The following is a 20919-nucleotide window of genomic DNA, read 5'->3' on the forward strand; positions in this document are numbered from 1 at the left end:
ATTTCATTCACAAAAGACAATCTGGCATGTGATTAGGACAGTGGTTTTCAGACAACGGGTGACACGTTTATTGATCCAGCTTGGAAGTCCCTGACTTGTCTTCGCACATGCGCAGTTCCATCTAGGAGCAACAACAAGGGAAGGAGCCAAACTGTCCACTCCTGCAGCGAGACTCAGGATTCCCACCCAGGCCCACAAACGTAGGAAAAAGCACCGCCTAGGATAAAAGGATGATCACAGAATAGCATGTTTGTAAAGGAACTTGATTAGAATAATAATGACGATTTTTATTTTATTTTTCTATTTGGGTTTGTGGGGAAGGGGGGGACTGGGTCTTGGTGGGGAGGGAGGTCTGTGCTGGAGTTGCTGGCCTCACTGCTGTCGCTGCCCGGAAGAGAAAAGAGAAAAGATTTTGAATCTTTCCATTTATTATTATGTTGACAACCCATCTTTCCTTCAAGGATCTTCAGGTGGCTTACGCTATTCCCCCTTTCTTTAATTATATTTACTTCCTCATTCCATTTCTCTTCCAATATCTCTTCCTCCTCCTCCTCCTCGCAGACCAGGGGGTGGATTTTAGGGGCACGACAGCAGGAGGCCAGCAGCTCACCCAGCCTGCCACACTGGCCATTCTCTCTTTCAACAGCCTTTGAGAACAACTAAGTAGGCATCTAGAACGTCAACTGAACAGGCATGTGGATCAGCTAGTCACTGGGCACAGTTTATTCTTTTGGAGGGGGCTTTCCCCAGTTTCCATTTATAAGAAGTTTGAAAGGTTGCCTCTTTATAAAATCTGTTTCCTTGTGACGAGAGACCACACTGGAGACTCATAGTGTTTTTGAAATATATAAAGGTAAAGGGGCCCCTGACCATTAGGTCCATTCGTGACCGACTCTGGGGTTGCGGTGCTCTTCTCGCTTTACTGGCTAAGGGAGCCGGCGTTTGTCCGCAGACAGCTTCCGGGTCATGTGGCCAGCATGACTAAGCTGCTTCTGAACCAGAGCAGCGCACTGAAACGCCTTTATCTTCCCGCCGGAGCGTTACCTATTTATCTACTTGCACTTTGACATGCTTTCGAACTGCTAGGTGGGCAGGAGCAGGGACCGAGCAATGGGAGCTCACTCCGTCTTGGGGATTCGAACCCCCAACCTTCTGATAGGCAAGTCCTAGGCTCTGTGGTTTAACCCACAGCGCCACCCACATCCCTATTATTTATTTATTTAGATACTTGGGTTTGGGGCGAAGGGAGAACTGGGTCTTGGAGCGGGGTAGAGCTGTACTGGAGCTGCTGGCCTCACTGCTATCGGTGCCTGGAAGAGAAATGAAGAGAAAAAAATCTTAATTTTTTCGTTGATTATTACATTGATGATCCATCTTTCCTGCAAGGATCTCCAGGTGGCTTGCGTTATTCTCCCTTCCTCCCTTCCATCCCTGAACTCTTCTTGAATCAGGGAGCTGCCTTCCCCCATCCCAGGGATCCAGATTCTCTCTGACCTCCCTGTTCCTCAAGAACAAACATCACCATCTCTCACCATCTATATTGGCATCCGTGGCATCCATCCGCTGGTCGCTTGGTCTTACATAAATTGTTTTCACCTTCACTAAAGATTCCTTCTGATCTTCATAACCATCACTTCATCCTCCCATTTCTCTTCCAATATCTCTTCCTCCTCCTCCTCCTCGCAGACCAGGGGATGGATCTTTGGCACGTGACAGCAGGAGACCAGCAGCTCACGCAGCCAGTCTTTATAAACTAATCTAACCATGACATGGTTCCCTACGTTTCTGAATCTTGAGGGATAGTAAAAGAAACAGAATGCAGAAGGAATTAGGAATCCTACTTACACTTTATATGAAGAAAGTCTCTTCATTACACGTATTTCCTTTCTCACAAACATCCTCCTCAAACTAAATATGCTCATCTTTAATTTTATAGTCCCTCTCCTCTTTTGTCCAGTTCCACCCCTCCTTTCGGCGCTTTTCTTTTCTTGATTCTCCAATTAGTCCAGCCGTTTCTCCTAGACCACGCTACGCCATCTTTATAGGTTAGTGTTTAATATAAGTTCAATATTAAAAGTGTTGCCTTCTCTTTTACCTTTGTTTTCCAGTAACTTCCACTCTTTTACCACAAACAGCGCTGACAATCCAAGTCTTTTAACTCAGTCTCTTTCGCTGGGCTCACGCCACTTCAAAGTAAAAAACAAGTTAAGTCCTTGAATTCCGCTTCTTTTAATGGGCTAGTACTGCTGCTGCAGAGTGAAATTTGAATCTGTCTTCCTTTTCTTACTGGTACTTGTTAGAGAAATCTTCGCTTATGGTTAAGTATAATGAGAAAGATTTCCAATATATTTAAGATAAAATCTCCGTTCTTTACTCTTTATGTGCTAGTCTTTTGGGTCTGTTTCTGAGCAGTTCACTTTGTATAAATAAGTCTCACAGACCCTCTTCTCCTCAAGCTCCCCTTGTTAGCTTAGCGCAGTAATTAAGAGGATTGAGAAAGTGAGAGATTTTGCTGCCATTCTTACCATTTGGGACTCTGAGGCTTGCTGCTGAGGATTGCTCGTGTCCTTGCGTCTAGGTACTCTCTGTCGACTCACCTCCTGGTTAGGACGTGGGCTTCGAAGGGTTCCTTTTATGACGCTGCCGGACAATGTCAGCCCTGGGCCACGCCCAGAGCCTTTTTGGGGGTCGTGTAGCCTCTGCATTGCCCCCCAAAGTTCCCTCTAACAGCTGCTAGGCGCGCAGAACCCTTGAAGCACATCCACAACGGAGGGCGGAAAAACCGGAAGCCCTTACATACCAGGTTTGGGAGGGAGATTCGGTCTGCAATAGGCTTTTTCCGTAGGGACACGGATGCCCACAGAACCTAGGGCTTGCTGATCAGAAGGTCGGCAGTTCGAATCCCTGTGATGGGGTGAGCTCCCATTGCTTGGTCCCAGCTCCTGCCAACCTAGCAGTTCGAAAGCACAAAGTGGAAGTAGATAAATACCGTATTTTTCGCTCTACAGGACGCACTTTTCCCCCTTCAAAAATTAAGGGGAAATGATCAAAGCAGCAGAAATAAGAGATGATTGGATCCCTTTCTGAGCTCGAGGCATGGGTACCCCCAACAAAAAATTAAAATTCGGTTTTGTAATTTGGAACTAATGTGATTTGATTGGTTTGCTAATAAAAATTATTTTATAAAAAAAAATAAAAATTAAGGGGAAATGTGTGTGTGCCCTATGGAGTGAATGCAGGCTGCTAGCTAAGCCCAAAGCCAGAACAAGGAGAAGGAGCGCTATGCAGCACTCCATCTCACTGTTCTAGCTTGGGGATGGCTGTGCAAAGCCTCCGCAGGGCAGCGGGGTGAAAGCACCCTGCTGCCCTGCGGAGGCTTCAAAGACAGTCCCCGAAGCCAGAACAGCGAGGCGGAGCGCTGCGCAGCGCTCCATCTCACTGTTCTAGCTTGGGGATGGCTGTGCAAAGCCTCCGCAGGCTTCAAAGGCTGCACGCTGTTGGCTTCAGGCAGCTATCCGCAAGCTTTCAGAGCGCAGCAGGAGTTCCCGCCATGCTCCAAAGGCTTGCGGATAGCCGCCTGAAGCCTGGAGAGTGAGAGGGGTCAGTGCACACCGATCCCTCTTGCTCTCCAGGCTACGCTTCGCTGGAGAGGTACTGCACCGTTTTCCCTCTCTGCACAGCGCCCCTTCAGCAAAGCGGGAGGAGAAATGGAAGGGGCTCCATTTCTCCTGCCGCTTCGCTGAAGGGACGCTGAGCAGAGAGGGGGAGAATTTTTTTCCCCCTGTTCTCCCCCTCCTATTGTCTGGTGCGTCTTATGGTCTGGTGCGTCCTATAGAGCGAAAAATACGATAGGTGCCGTTCTGGCGGGAAGGTAAACAGCCTTTCCGTGCACTGCTCTACTTTTGCCAGAAGCGGCTGAGTCATCCTGGCCACATGACCCGGAAGCTGTACGCCGGCTCCCTCAGCGTATAGAGCGAGATGAGCGCGCAACCCTAGAGTCGGCCACGACTGGACGGTCAGGGGTACCTGTACCTTTACCTAGGCTTTTTCCAGATCTGCCTTACTGCCCTATGTTTCTAAATCTTGAGGGAGAGCAAAAGAAGCAGAATGCAGAAAGAATTAGACATCCTACTTACATTCAAGAAGAAGAAATCTTCATTTTGCCAGAAAACATCATTACTTCTCACAAACCGCCTCCTTTCTCCTGAACTATCCTCAGATAGTTGCTCTTCCCAAAGTCCTCAGCCAAGTCACTCAGCAGGGGGACGTGTCGCAATGGAGGCCCTGACCCTGTTGCTTTAGCTATCTTGCTTAACAATGTTCCCCTTAACATTAATTTTTCAAATATATCTTCCAGTGGGTTTTTATTTTATTTATTTAGGAAAGATCTAGAACTGGCTTCATCCAGCACGGTGCATTTCTGGACAGGACAGGAAACACCTTGCAAACACACACTTTTCAACATGGCGGTGTCACCAAGGAAAAACACTCCTGGCCTAGACTATGGCTGCTGTATCTCAATTAATAGTCAAAAATGACCCTTCTCAACATCCTGTAATAATCTGTCCAGTATTATGATGGACAGGAGCAGGACTTCACCCTTAGACCTCCTCATCCCCCTGTTTCCTTCTGTTTCTGCCCAGTGTCTTCTGCCAATCAACAGCTTTCCTTAGGTTGCAAGGAAGTGAAATGTTATGAGTTTCTTGGTGCCAGACTCCCCTTTGCCATGAGTTTCTGGGTGCCAGGCGCTGAACCCCTGGACACTGAACATCTGGGGAATTGATCTAAGCCATGTTTAAACGTACCCCAAGCTCTACATTTTATTGTTGCTTATTAAAAACTGATTGGAACCATTTTATTTCATTCACAAAAGAAATTTTGACATGTGATTATGATAACAGTTTATATAATAAAGGTGACACGTTTATTGATCCTTTTGTAAGTTATTATTTGTCTACTTTAATGTATTTTTTATATATATTAATCAGTAAGGGGGTGGGGTGGGAAGCAGTTTTGCATATGAAACTGGTGGATGGCTGTCATTAATCCAGATCCGTTTCATAGAATCATAGAAACTTATAGCTGGAAGGGACACCAAGGGTCATCTAGTCCAGCCCCCTGTGATGCAGGAATCTCAGCAAAAGCATCCATGGCAGACGGCCGTCCAACCTCTGCTTAGTAACCTCTAAGGAAGGAGAGTCCACCCTCTTACTCTCATGGGAATCTGTTCCAACGCCAAACAGCCCTTACTGTCAGAAAGCTTTTATGAATGTTGAGTTGGAATCTCCTTTCTTATAACTTGAATCCATGGGTTCGAGTCCTACCGTCTAGAGCAGGAGAAAACAAGCTTGTTCCCTCTTCCATGTGGCAGCCCTTTAGATATTTGAAGATGGCTGTCAGATCTCCTCTCAGTTTCCGCTTTTCCCGGCCAAACCTACCCAGCTCCTTCAAGTGTTTCTCTTTTTTTTTTAAAATAATATTTTATTTTCCACATTCAATAAACAAACAGAAAACAAATCGACTAACACATCAAAAAGAAAATAGCAAAAACAAAACAATACATACATTATACAGAAAAAAATAATGAAAAAGATAAGAATAAAAAAAGTTAAAAACAAATATTATGTCATTGTATTCTTCAGCATTAACTTAAGTCTGCGACTTCCCCATGCCTTCCCACTCTGTATTCTAGATCTTATATTCTGGTAGTAAACTCTTTCCCTCTGGCGTATCTTTGGTTCAGATTAATGTTATTGTCTTATTTATCCTTACATTTCCCTATGTCTTACTAAATATACTTTCTGTAACATTGTCGTTTTTATAATAACATTCTTGTACATTCAATCTGATACCTCAAACGTTCATAATTTTATAATGTTTCTGTAGATAATCTTTAAATTTCCTCCAGTCTTCCTTCACCATCTCTTCTCCCTGGTCTCTGATTCTGCCAGTCATTTCTGCAAGTTCCATATAGTCAATGAGCTTCATTTGCCATTCTTCCAGCGTGGGTAAATCCTGCGTCTTCCAGTATTGCGCGATGAGTATTCTTGCTGCTGTTGTAGCATACATAAAAAGAGTTCTATCCTTCACTTGAACCTGTTGGTTTACCATGCCCAGGAGAAAGGCTTCTGGAGTCTTTCTAAATGTATATTTAAATATTTTTTTCAATTCATTATAAATCATTTCCCAGAAAACCTTGATCCTTGGGCACGTCCACCAAAGGTGAAAGAAGGTACCTTCTGCTTCTTTACATTTCCAGCATTTATTATCAGGCATATGATACATTTTTGCAAGCTTGACTGGTGTCATGTACCACCTATATATCATTTTCATTATATTCTCTCTTAAGGCATTACATGCCGTAAACTTTATTCCAGTGGTCCACAACCTTTCCCAGTCAGCAAACATTATGTTATGGCCAACGTCTTGAGCCCATTTAATCATAGCCGATTTCACTTCCTCATCCTGTGTGTTCCATTTCAGCAGCAAATTATACATTCTAGACAATATTTTTGTTTTAGGTTCTATGCTTTTGAATTATGGTGCTGGAGGAGACTCTTGAGAGTCCCATGGACTGCAAGAAGATCAAACGCATCCATTCTTAAGGAAATCAGCCCTGAGTGCTCACTGGAAGGACAGATTGTGAAGCTGAGGCTCCAATACTTTGGCCACCTCATGAGAAGAGAAGACTCACTGGAAAAGACCCTGATGTTGGGAAAGATGGAGGGCACAAGGAGAAGAGGACGACAGAGAACGAGATGGTTAGACAGAGTTCTCGAAGCTACAAACATGAATCTGACCAAACTGCGGGTGGCAGTGGAAGACAGAAGTGCCTGGCGTGCTCTGGTCCATGGGGTCACGAAGAGTCGGACACGACTGAACGACTAAACAACAACAGTTCTGTTTCCAATTTTGATTTTTCCACCTGGAAGCCAATTTTTCTGTCCATTTTAAATACCTCCATTATTTGATAATAATGAAGCCAATCTCGGACTTTACTTTTTAGTTTGTCAAAACTCTGCAATTTCAGTTTGTCACCATCCTGTTCTAAGATCTCCCAATACTTCGGCCAATTTGCCTCCATATTGAGTCTCTTTACTGCCTTAGCTTCCATTGGAGACAACCACCTTGGGGTTTTGTTTTCCAAAAGATCTTTGTATCTGATCCAGACATTGAACAGTGCTTTTCTAACAATGTGAATTTTGAACATTCTATGCACTTTAACTTTATCATACCATAGATATGCATGCCAGCCAAATGCATTATTAAACCCTTCTAAATCCAGTATGTCTGTGTTTTCAAGAAGTAGCCATTCCTTCAACCAGCAGAAAGCTGCTGCTTCATAATAGAGTTTTAGGTCTGGCAGGGCAAAGCCCCCTCTTTCTTTAACGTCTGTTAATATTTTAAATTTTATCCTTGGCTTTTTGCCCTGCCAGACAAATTTAGATAGATCTTTTTGCCACTTCTTGAAACAATCAGTTTTATCAATAATCTGCAGTGTCTGAAACAAAAATAGCATTCTTGGCAATACATTCATCTTAATTACAGCAATACGCCCAAGTAGTGAGAGTTTCAAGCTAGACCACGTATCTAGATCCTTTTTTATCTCCGTCCAGCATTTCTCATAGTTGTCTTTAAATAAGTTCCCATTTTTTGCTGTCATAGTTATTCCCAAATATTTAACTTTCTTCACTACTGTTAAACCTGTTTCTTTCTGAAACCTTTCATTTTCAATTTCTGTCAGATTTTTTGTCAAAACCTTAGTTTTTGTTTTATTTAATTTAAAACCTGCCAATTGGCCAAATTCTTGAATCAGTTCTAAAACTTTTTTTCCACTAGATTCTGGCTCCTGCAACATCAAAACCAGGTCGTCTGCAAAGGCTCTTAATTTATATTGTTTGGCTCCGACCTGTATCCCTTTAACCAATTGGTCCTTTCTGATCATATTCAACAACACCTCCAGGACCGATATAAAAAGTAGTGGGGAAATTGGGCACCCTTGTCGTGTTCCTTTTTCTATTCTGAACTCTTCTGTCAAAACATTATTTACAATTAATTTAGCTTTTTGTTCAGAATAGATTGCCCCTATACCATTTTCAAATTCTTGGCCTACCCCCATGCCTTGGAGATTCTTCTTCATAAAACTCCAAGAGATATTGTCAAAGGCTTTCTCCGCATCCACAAATATCAACGCCGCTTTTGTGTTTATATTTTCCTGTAAAAGTTCCAAAATGTCAATTATATTTCTTACGTTCTCTGATAGATGTCTTCCTGGGAGAAAGCCTGCTTGATCTTTATGAATCTCCTCTATTAATACCTTCTTCAGTCTTCTCGCCAAGATATCTGCAAATATTTTGTAATCCACATTTAGCAATGATATAGGCCGGTAATTCCTAAGTTGATGTTTTTCAACGTCTGTCTTTGGTATAAGAGTCACAAAAGCTTCTTTCCACGATTCTGGAGCCTTTTTCCCCTGAAGTATTTCATTACATATTTCTTTTAAGGGTTGAGTTAGCCAGTCTTTCAATGATTTATAATATCTTGCAGTCAGCCCATCAGGTCCCGGAGCTTTGCCTAGTTGCATATTTTGGATGGCACTCTCTACCTCTTGTTCTGTTATCCTGCTGCTCAGTTTAAGCTTGTTTTCTTGCGATATTTTTGGTAGCCCATTCAATTTCAAAAATTCTTCTATCTCTGTTTCATTCTGTGGTTGTTGAGAGTAGAGCTTTTTAAAATATTTTTGAAAAGCACTCCTGATCTCGTTGGGATATTGCAACATTCTTCCTTCAACTTCCAAATTTGTAATAGTGTTCATTTTTTGTCTCTTCTTTATTTGCCATGCCAATAACTTTCCACACTTATTTGCCGAATCAAATGTTCTTTGTCTCATCTGTTTGATTTTCCACTCAATCTCTTGGTTTATTAATTGCATGTACTGTACTTGATACAACTTTATCTCTCTTAATATTTCCTGTGATTTTGGGTTTGTTCTCAATCTCTTTTCACCTTCCTTGATCTTGTCCAAAATCTTTTCTCTTTTTTCCTGTTGTAATCTTCTCTTGAGTGCCATTTGATGGATCAAAAAGCCTCTCATAACCGCCTTACTTGCGTCCCATATAATTCTTTTCTCCACCGTAGTGTTCAAATTTATTTCAAAATAATCTTTCAGAGTTTTCTGGGCTTTCTTTACAAATTCCGCATCTCTAAAAAGAGAGTCATTCATCCTCCATCTGAAGGATCCAGTTGGTTGTAAGTTCATTACCATCTTAACAGCGTTATGGTCGGAGCAAGTCTTTGGGCAGATTTCCACCTTATTTATCTTTGGGGCCAGTTCTCTAGTGGTCCAAATTTGGTCAATTCTAGTCCAAGTCTTTTGGGCTTCAGAAAAGAAGGTTCCCTCTCTTTCCAAGGGATGTTTCGTTCTCCAAATGTCAATCAAGTCCAGGTTATCAGTCATTTCAAAAAAGGTTTTCGGTAGTCTCCCATCTTTGGTAACTACCTGTCTTTGTGCCTTATCCATATTCGTTGAGACTACTCCGTTCAAATCTCCCATTAGAAACACATTGTACTCCATATAATCCAGCAATGTCTCATGCAATCTTTTAAAGAATTCTGATTTTCCTTCATTGGGCGCATATACGCCCACCATCAAATATTTCTGTCCATGATACTGTATTTCAATAGCCAAATATCTTCCTTGCTCATCTTTAAAAACAAATTTTGGTGCCAGGCCTTCTTTAACATAAATTACAACTCCTCTTTTTTTGACTTTGTCCGATGAGATAAATTCTTGTCCCAACTTTTTGTTAATTAAAATTTTTCTGTGAAGCCTGGTCACATGTGTTTCTTGCAAGCAAATCAAGTCCACATGTTCTTTTTTTAATATGTGAAAAATGGATTTCCTCCTCTGAGGAATGTTCAAACCATTACAATTCCAACTCAAAAGCTGCAGAGACATGTTGTATTATTGTTATTCTGTTCCTCCCGTTGCTTCTGGTAACTTGTCTTCTTCTGCTCCTGGTGGAGTCTTTCCATCCAAATTTAGATTCAATATTGCCTCTGCTGTCTTCTTTCTTCTTTCCTCTAGTAGGTCTACTGTCCCTTTCTGTAGGTCCTCCCCGCAGGCCTCCAAAAAACTGTCTCTGTCTTCCACTGACTTTATTTTAATCTTTCGTCCTTTGAAACTAAAGGAGAGTCCTTCTGGGAATTCCCACCTGAAGATGATACTATTTCTTCTCAGCAAGGTCACCAAGTCTTTATATCTGGCTCTGAGATCTAGCAAAGGTTTGGGGATGTCTTTAAACGATTGAGAAATTTCCAAAGGTTTGTGAAAATGCAGTCCTAGGATCTTATCCCTCTCCTCCTTGGATCTTAATATGATCAGACAATCTCTGGTTTTGATCTTTTTACTTGCTCTTCCCAGTCGGAAGGCACTCAAAATTTTTATTTCTTCCTTTTCCGGATCTAATTCCCAAAATTTCACAAACTCTTGTGACAGGTAGTCCCGCAGGCTCTCCTTCTCAATTTCAGGCAAGCCTCTGATCCTAAGATTTGCCTCTCGTTCTTTCAAGTCAATTAGAGAAAACTTAACCTTATAGTCCTCCAACTGTCTGGTCATCGATGGTAATTTCTCCTCCGTAGCTGCTGCAACCTGTCGAGCTTCTTCTGCAATCTTTCGCGTTTTATCGGAGTCGCCCAATAATTTCTCTATTGCAGCTGTATTTTGCCGGATGCTCAGCGTATTCTGATCTATTTTAGAAGATGCATCTGCAATCCCTTTGTTCGTTTCTACCACCTGATTTTTAATTTCTGCAATCTCCTTTTTCGTCCCTGACACCTCCGCTGTAAGTTTATCAATGGCCCCTTGTAGCCTTGCAAAGCCCGAACTTATCACTTCATCTGTACTGGACATTCCTTTCCCCTTCTGTTGTGAGGCAGTACCTCCTGTAGGGTCTAGAGAACCTCTTCTTCCTGGAAGAAAGGATTTGCCTGATCTTGTCTTTTCCTGATAACTCTCTTTCTCAGCCATAAGCCAAGCTTTCCCACGGTCAGACTGCAGCTGCAGCTGGGCTTGTGGCACTAACAGACAGTCCGATAAGAAGTTGCAGTAAGATGTTACAGTGGAAAATTACCAGTAGACTTGTAACAATGTCTGTGCCCACTAGGGGGACTCTAAGATTCCACAATCAGAAGAAACAAAATGTCCTTTGGTTTACAGTCAAGACCGAATTGTATCATCAATCCTTTTGGCGACAGTTTTATAGTTCTAACACCTTTGTAAGAGTTTTATAGCAGCTTTAACTCACATTAATCAAGCGCCGTCCACTATCACCTTTCTGAGGCTAGTATTTTCAAATTTGACAGCTCAGGACCTGGGAATCAGAGCGGTGCTTCTATTACCGCAGCCTCTTTCTCCGGGGGATTTAGTCTTTCCCAAAATACTCCCCCTCTTTTCCAGTTCTTGGGAGGGGGGTTACAATCCTTTCTATGGCTTCAGAGTAGCTTTTTCAATCTCTTATTTTAGAATGTTAAGAGCATAGTCTTTACTTTCTACTATATACAAAGCGGAAGGCTGACTTCCTGTTTAGACCTTCCCACCTCTGTTCCGATCATTCTTAAAGAAATTTAAAGTCCCGATTCTTTTCCAATTCAAGTTTTCCAAATTAAAGTCCTTCAAATTTACTGTAGTTTACTCACGATTATTCTGTTTTGTAATCCAAATTGTAACAAGAAGAGGTCGAACGCTCTCCGGTTGGCAATGCGACGTCGCTCTGAGAAGGTAGCGATAGCCTCACAGCACCACGCCAGCCCCCCCTCCGTTCCCCGGGGCTGTTTACGACCCGGAGACGATCTGGAGCTGCGCTTTCGGTGCCCGCTGAGTCCCACGGCCGTAGGCTTTCCCCGCCTGCGGTTTTATGGGGTTTCCGCGTCGTCGAAGCAGTAAAACCCCGTCCTTCTCAGAGCTCTTCCTCTGAGACATCAGAGGAAAGCAGCCATTTTCCGATCGCGTTCAGACCCGGAAGTTTTCAAGTGTTTCTCTTCAATCTTAGTTTCCAGACCCTTGATTGTCTTGGTTGCCCTCCTCTGCACGCATTCCAGCTCGTCAACACCCTTCTTAAATGATGGTGCCCAGAACTGGACACAGGACTCCAGGTGTGGCCTGGCCAAGGTAGGAGAGAGTAGGACTTTGACTTCGTTTCATCAGGACCCTGGACTTCCATAGATGCAACCTAGAACAGCGTGACCATTTTCTGCTGCTGCACATTCCTTGTGGCTGAGGCTCAGGGTAACGCCCCCGGGACCTTTCAGTTCATGGTGTCCATGGAGGCGCAGGTCAATTCTGTGTCCAGGGCAGCTGTTGACCAGCTTCATCTAGTACGCAGGCTGAGACCCTACCTGCCCACAGACTGTCTCACCAGAGTGGTGCATGCTCTAGTTATCTCTTGCTTGGACTACTGCAATGCGCTCTATGTGGGGCTACCTTTGAAGGAGAACCAGAAACTACAACTAATCCAGAATGCGGCAGCTAGACTGGTGACTGGGAGTGGCCCCCAAGACCTCCCAGTACGTTTCCGGGCACAATTCAAAGTGTTGGTGCTAACCTTTAAAGCCCTAAACGGCCTCGGCCCAGTATACCTGAAGGAGCGTCTCCGCCCCCATCGTTCTGCCTGGACACTGAGGTCCAGCGCTGAGGACCTTTTGGCGGTTCCCTCCCTTACAGGGTTGTGGTGAATGCCCTGTGGAACCCCCTCCCACCAGATGTCAAAGAGATAAACAGCTACCTGACTTTTAGAAGACATCTGAAGGCAGCCCTGTTCTGGGAAGCTTTTAATGTTTGACAGACTATTTTATTTTAATATTTTGTTGGAAGCCGCCCAGAGTGGCTGGGTATAAATAATAAATTATTATTATTATATGATGATGATGACTGTGAGGTGTTACAAGTCATTAACTTCAAGCCACACAAACCATCCCAGCTTTTCAGAGCTGGCTATCATGGCTTCTTTAATCTTTGTGTATTGCTCCACCATGTGGCTGAATCATATAAAGCACTGACTTTTACATATTTCTTGACCTCTAATTGCAAGAAGATCTCGTTAACTTGGATTATAATCTTTATAAATTGGAGTTGTGGAGCGGGTCCTTGAGAGGGGGGGGCTCCCACCATTCCTCCTCAGTCCAGCCCCTGACAACCATGTGGGTTACGGCGTCGAGGGCTCATTTTGTGGGGCGATGTGAAACCTAGTGTTTTCACCCCCAAACCTTGCCGGGGGCATTCTCTGGGTGTTTGGTGCCGCTTTGGAGTGAATCGGACAACGTCTGACTTTTGGAGAAATTGGGATCACGTGAGTTAGGACGCCAAAGGCTCATTTTTGGGGGTGCCATGAAATGTGGTGTTTTCACTGCCAAACATTTCAGGGGGCCTTTAGCAGGTGTTTGCCGTTGCTTTATTGTGAATCCTAAGACATCGGGTTTTCAGCGAAATCGTGGCCACCATAGCTTTCCTGACAGATGATTTGGCCTGTCACCCTTGTGGGGAAGTAAAGGATGAGATTCCCCTACTCCTCCGCCTGGGGTCTCCAATGTGGTGCACCCGGCCTCCACTCACACTATCCCTATGTTGGGAAATTGTGTGGGGCAAGTTAAGATTTATCTGTGAAAGAGGACTTAGTATTTTTCTTGCTTTTTAGTGTAATGTACTATGAAAAGGTCTTAATGGAATTTTCATTTTTAAATGGAATTTTAATGGAATTTTCTTTTTTGTTATTACCCTGTTTGCCACTGTTTGTCCCTGGTAATTAACTGCCCTGATGTCTTTGTAAAACAGAAAAACAACTAAAACCCACGATGATTTCACTGTGCACACAAGGTGTGTATGAAAGTGAATGTGAGTTACAAGAGATGCTAACCCACTTGTTCTAAAGTGAAAGCCTTCTGGGACATAATATACAACGAGTTAAAAAAGGTTTTGAAATATAATTTTAATAAAAAACCAGAGGCATTTTAATTAGGTTTAATTGGTGAGGAAATACATAAAAATGAGGTAAACATGTGTATGTATGCCACAACGGCTGCCAGGACACTTTTGGCTCAGAAATGGAAGCAGCAGGAACTCCCAACACTGGAAGATTGGCAGGTCAAGATGACGGAGTACGGAGAGATGGCCAAGTTGACGGGGAAGATCCGGAATCAGCGTGACGAACTGTTTCGTAAGGACTGGAACAAATTTATATTTTATATGAAAAAAAATTGTAAACATTTGAAAATGTTTGTAGGCTTGAACTGAAATGCTCTGTAATGTAAATTTAAGGAACTGATTTACCAATAATAAGGTGAAATATTATAATTTGACAAGGGTAAATAAGTGCTTATAGAAATGCGAAGAATATGGAAAGTTACGTGGAAGTCAGAAAGAGGGAGGGAAGGAGGTTGATGCTCTTACAGAGTAATATATTAAGTCATAGAATTATGTAACAAAATATGAATATGATTTAAGTGGAAAACTCAATAAAAATACAAGAGATTCTAGCCCTTTCTCCCTGCCTCTAGCATAGGAACCAACTCCTAGGGACCAAGGTACTTTCAACCCCCCCAAAAAAATATTTGAGGGGGCCCGCCTACCCCCGAAGTTGATGGGCATTGCCATTCAAATGGTGTGTGTGCACCATGTCATGTGATCGATTACACAGGACGGGGTTTACCTGGTCCCCCCACCTAATATTTTATTCAAGTTGGCACCCCCTGGTCTCTAGGCCTTCACAGCACAATCCTACGCCTGCTTGCTGAGTCCCGTGAGCCCAATGCAGAAAGGCAGAGACAGCCCTGGATTACTCAGTAGTACATATACATGGGGGGGGGGGACAGAACTTCACTAGACTCCCTTACTCCCCACTGCACATTCTTCCCCCATTTTTCTCTTCTTCTTTTTTCCTATTTATTTTGAATTGCTTAGGGGGAGACAACCTAATATTTTGACTGCTTTAGGGCCTCTAAAGGTCTTCATCTAGCCGTAGGTAGAGATGAAAGGAAGAAGTGAAATACTAAGGGCTGCCTATTTCAGGGAAAGGGCAAGGGAAGGGGCTGCTTCTACAAGTTTCACTGGGACCCAGAGGTGTGGATTGTGGTTCTGCATAGGGATTCTGGCTGCAGCTAGCAGCAACTGACAAATTGGTCCATTTCAGTTTCCATCCTTTTCTCATTTTCCCTGTCTTATATTTGATCCGCCACATTTCTGCAGTACTTTGCATTTTTGAAGAAGAGTCCTCATGCAAATCCAATGCTGCTTGCAATTTTCGTAATGTTCACATTTATGCAAGCAACTTTCGTGAATATAATGCGTGCTTGTATGTTCTGTTTCTACACACACACATGGTAGAGGTGCTTGGCTGCTTAACATGGCGGACTCAGAGACTGCCTCAGTGATGGAGGGCTTAACACCCAGCGCCCCCCCCCCCACGCTTCCATGGAGGCAGGAATGGGCTCAGGAGATGATTGCGGGTCTCCTTTCTAATCGATACCCCTCAACAAGGTATGGAAGGCAATTCAGCCTCAGGTTACCCCCTCCCCTCTTCCAGAGTCTCCTGCGAATGGGTGAGATGCTGCCACTGCCACAGAGTGGAAGAAGAAGCCCACTCCGCCACTGTTAGTGAGTGAAGCAAGCAGGGGCGTAATATAATTGCAGTATTGGATCAGCACCCCTACCCAGATTATTGGACTCTCCTTGTTGGCATGGCTATATGACAGCTGTCATGATGAGATTCTGCCCTTTAAAATATACTGTACTACAGCACCAGTGGTTATAGCGACAGTTCAAATCCTCCGCCTTTTCCAGGCACAGTCCATGCTTACCCTTCAATCCGCCGTTTGCTCCGATTGAGCTTTAAAGAGTGGATTTTTGTGAAGAAAGCTCTGGGGCAAAAACCAGCAACAACAATGCTCAATCAATGCTTTTAAGCATGGACTCTGCTTGAAAAGTGTGGGGCAAAAGGCAAGTGTAGATAAGCCCTCAATTTCATACATACACATACCTCAGTTTTCTCACCCTCCCCCTCCACAACACTCCATACCCAGCTCAGTTCTCGTTGGGTTAATTTTGGGGGAAGTCCCCTTGAAGTCCCCCCCCCCGCAAAAAAAAAATGATTTGTGTACTCTTGCAAACCTTGTGCATGTTCACAAACCCAAGTCTGATTATCTTTCCCTCTTGCATGCTGCTTTGACTACCTAAGGCCGGGGCTCAGAGACTTGAGATCATCACTATCCGTAATGATGGAACTGGGCCAGAACTCTCCTTTAAGGCTCTAGCATCCCCTGGTGTACATTTGTGTACCATCTCTGCCAAACCCATACACAAATTCTGCCAATTTGTGGTACAGCAGAAAAAAGGAAGATCTACTGCAAAATCAGAACTGCTTGCAAAATCTTCCAACCTTCCCATACTTCTTTGAGGGCGGGTAAGTAGGTGTGCTGTTTTGGATACTGCCTTCAGATATGCATTGGCAAAGGGGAGCTCAATCTATTAGCGGCTCAGGCCAAGTTCTCACAAACAGCAGCTGAGGAGGCAAACATATTTCTGGGCTGCTCCACCTTAGATTGTAGGTGGGATTCCCGAGGTTGAGTGCTGCTACAGACAAAATATATAGACAGATATGAATTCTTTTGTTCATCCTTTGTATGCCACTCTAACAATGGGAAATGTAGTGTTTTCACACACACACCCCAATGTTGCATTCTCTGGGTGTTTGGTGCTGCTTTGGAGTGAATCAGATGACATTGCACCTTTGGAGAATTCGTGACCCTGTGGGTTAGGGCAATGAAGCCTCATTTGGGGGGGCACCATAAAACGTGGGGTTTTCACTGCCATGGATCACAAAACGGCTGCTGTTTTGTACAAAGCTGGTAGATTGAGAAACTTGTATTTTATTTTTATTTTAAAAAAGATAAACTAAAGGTGTGTGCTTACAGGTAAACAGATACCAGTGTGCATGCCCATTATGACCTCAGGGAAGAATCAAGAAAATACAGGTGGTCCCTCTTAACTGACATTCTTAACTGAACAGAACTGAAGGGAGGGGCTGGTTCTGGAGCAAAGCTGTTTAGATTGGGTTTGGGTGGATGCGAAGAGGATGCCTCAAACTTCTTGGGCTTTGCTTCTCAACTTATTCTGCCTTCTGGGACCCCCCAGCCCAACACCAACCACCTCTTGGATAGGTGAGCATGCAGATATTTTGGAATGTGAGTGTGGGGCAGGATGACCACGTATGAAAGCTCATTTTAGCACAAGTGCTGGCCCCCCTTTTCTCTCCCATGGAGGCCCTGAACTGGCCAGCTCCTTGTTCAGGGCCTCCAAGGGAGAGAAAAGGGAACCTCAGTTACTATTTGCCTTCTGAGGACAATGTCTCACTCCCAGAGCCCCAATACTCACGGCTGCTGCTCTAACAGCCTCAGGACATCCAAGGGATCATGAGCAAAGCACACAAGCCCTGCCCGCCAGATATGAAGCTCTCTCCTGAGAGAATTTGGGGTTTTTAATTGGCTGAACAGAGTTTCAGCCCCTGGGGAATTTGATTTCTTAAACATACACCTTCCCCTTCCTTGTGTCCCTGGTGAGAAAAGCCAATCCTGCTCTCTTCCTTTGATAATTTAATCAGAGGAAATAACTCTTTCGATGGTTTAATAGATTTGCTGAATCGTGAATTCGGTTCATGCACAGAGGCTGTACCTCTTGAAACCCCAAAGATGGGCAAGATTTCTCTCCACCTGGCTCCACCGGATATTGCTGATGGCCAATGAAAGCCCAAGTAGGGATTCCTAGTGGGGGATGTTGCTGTGGTAAATTGGAGGAGCAGGGCCAGGAGGCTAACGTGGACACCTGAGAACACAAAAAAGCAGCAGCAAAACAACTACATGTTTTCTTTTAAATGGACCTTCCTGCTGAGTGTAAAGCATTTTTAAAGGGAAAAGGGAGAGAAGGCTTCTCCCAAAGTGTTAGAAGGCCACAAATAATGTAACAATAGAACAAAACAAATGTGCCATTGCATCTTGTAGCAGGAACCCCCCACCCCAATCATTCAGTTTGTACAAACTTCACACACACTCACACTCACACACACTCACACGCTTCTGTTATAAATTCATAGAAAAATCAACCATACATCGGATTTGCACTGTTCCACTTTTATTTTACTCCATGAAGGAAAGACTACAAAATGGGGAAGGTTTGATACAGGGCGCCATAATCCCTTCACCATCCTAGCATATCCACAGGAGCCCCGCCCAGTTGCTATGCCAACCCTGATGGTCCTAGACAGAAGACAATCAAGATCACAAAGAACTTCCATATGGGAGTGGATTCAGCATGGACTGGAACAAAGGACAATGATCAGATCTTCCCTCAGGGGGCAGGAAACTGCAACTACCTTTTGTCTTCAGAAAATGACTCATGGGGAGGGGAGAGGGGAACCAGCCAGGTGACAGGACACTCAGGTTACCACCGCAACTCCTCCCCCAACCCCTCCTTTCTGTAATGTATGCATGATGTTTCGGGGGGTGGGCTTGACCTAGAGGATGGGAATTTCAAAAGTTTTTATAAGGTCTTGCACACCATTTTTCTGTGTCTTTCCTCTCTCCTGCAAGTGAGGGGAAAACCCTGTTGCAACAGCTCACATGCCTCATCACCGCAGAAGCTATAACTGGAAAGCTGTCCTGGCCAGGCCTGTGTCCTTTGGCTCCAGTTGGGAGTGAAACAGATGACGTCTGATTTTTGGCAAAATATTTTTTTTTAAAAAAAATTATGATTTTCAAGTTTATACATTTCAATAATTTTGCAGTCATTGTAACATTTCAAAACTTGACTTCCTTCCCCCTCTTTCTGCAGTTCCTTAAATTGATTCTTCATATCTTATGCATATCCAAATTACCTTAATTCCTTCATTTATGCATCTGCTTTAAATATATAATCTTATTAAACTGCAGGTTATTCCAATAATCCTGCCAATGTTCTTATCTGTTTACAGTTTGTAACTATTCATTAAACCATTTCCATTCTTTAATAAAAAGTTTGTTCTCTTGCTCCTAGAAACGGTCAGCATGCGACAGAGGCCGCATCCTGGGAACGGCTTTGACTGGCCACCTAAACCAGGTGAGGGCAGCCAAGGAGTCTCAAATGCACAGGAACTTCCCCTGTGTGCAAAGACAGCCTCCAGCAGATTGAGCGGACAAGACCAAGCGTGGGCCCAGTGGTCAAGAAGGTGGTTTCTGCAATGCTGTGGAGGGAAGTGAGGGGCAGATGGGGCTCATCCACCTATAAAGATAGCCCATCGAGGAGAAGGAAAACTCTGATCCTAATTTGCCTTGTGGGATATCTTTGGGAGCTGAAAAGGCTAAGGAGAAAACCCTACACAAATCTGGAGTGGAGTCCCTCAGGCGGTTGGATGGCGCCGTTTACAACCCCTTCTGACAACTCCTGCAGCCCAACTGGTGCCTAACTCTGCTTTCCTTGGAGACACATCTGCAATCCCAGGAATCCCAGGACCTCCAGACACACTGCCCAGTCTTGCTCCCTGGAGAGGTCACTTTGGGACTGCTGACTCCATTGCTTGACTTTTGACCTCACCCCCGGAGGCGCACTCCATTGCTTCTCAAGACAGACAAATGGCAACATTAAAAAACTATTTGAAAGAACTTTATTTCATTCACAAAAGACAATCTGGCATGTGATTAGGACAGTGGTTTTCAGACAACGGGTGACACGTTTATTGATCCAGTTTGGAAGTCTCTTGACTTGTCTTCGCACATGTGCAGTTCCATCTAGGAGCAACAACAAGGGAAGGAGCCAAACTGTCGACTCCTGCAGCGAGACTCAGGATTTCCACTCATGCTCACAAACGTAGGAAAAAGCACCGCCTAGGATAAAAGGATGATCACAGAATAGCATGTTTGTAAAGGAACTTGATTAGAATAATAATGATGATTTTTATTTTATTTTTCTATTTGGGTTTGTGGGGAAGGGGGGGACTGGGTCTTGGTGGGGAGGGAGATCTGTGCTGGAGTTGCTGGCCTCACTGCTGTCGCTGCCCGGAAGAGAAAAGAAGAGAAAAGATTTTGAATATTTCCATTTATTATTATGTTGACAACCCATCTTTCCTTCACGGATCTTCAGGTGGCTTACGCTATTCTCCCTTTCTTTAATTATATTTACTTCCTCATTCCATTTCTCTTCCAATATTTCTTCCTCCTCCTCCTGCTCGCAGACCAGGGGGTGGGTTTTAGGGGCACGACAGCAGGAGGCCGGCAGCTCGCCCAGCCTGCCACACTGGCCATTCTCTCTTTCAACAGCCTTTGAGAACAACTGAGTAGGCATCTAGAGCGTCAACTGAACAGGCATGTGGATCAGCTAGTCACTGGGCACAGTCTATTCTTTTGGAGGGGGCTTTCCCCAGTTTCCATTTATAAGAAGTTTGAAAGGTTGCCTCTTTATAAAGTCTGTTTCCTTGTGACGAGAGACCACACTGGAGACTCATAGTGTTTTTGAAATATATAAGGGTAAAGGGACCCCTGGCCATTAGGTCCAGTCGTGGCCGACTCTGGGGTTGTGGTGCTCATCTCACTTTATTGGCCAAGGGAGCCACAGTACAGCTTCCAGGTCATGTGGCCAGCATGACTAAGCTGCTTCTGAACCAGAGCAGCACACGGAAACGCCTTTATCTTCCCGCTGGAGCGTTACCTATTTATCTACTTGCACTTTGACATGCTTTCGAACTGCTAGGTTGGCAGGAGCAGGGACCGAGCAATGGGAGTTCACTCCGTCGTGGGGATTCGAACCCCCAACCTTCTGATAGGCAAGTCCTAGGCTCTCTGGTTTAACCCACAGTGCCACCCGCATCCCTATTATTTATTTATTTAGATACTTGGGTTTGGGGC

At 44.0% G+C, this 20919-nt stretch overlaps 1 long non-coding RNA gene across 1 annotated transcript; it reads left to right on the forward strand.

Annotated features, from left to right (window-relative positions):
• Positions 1 to 16895: 16895 nt before the first annotated feature.
• LOC310680042 lies at positions 16896 to 19980 on the forward strand. Its single transcript, XR_014512627.1, has 2 exons — positions 16896 to 17208; positions 19076 to 19980. It is a non-coding gene; the product is annotated as an uncharacterized lncRNA (long non-coding RNA).
• The last annotated feature ends 939 nt before the right edge of the window (positions 19981 to 20919 follow it).

This window comes from Podarcis tiliguerta (assembly GCF_965153285.1).
Source record: "Podarcis tiliguerta genome assembly, chromosome: 6".
Taxonomy (NCBI): Eukaryota; Metazoa; Chordata; class Lepidosauria; order Squamata; family Lacertidae; genus Podarcis; species Podarcis tiliguerta.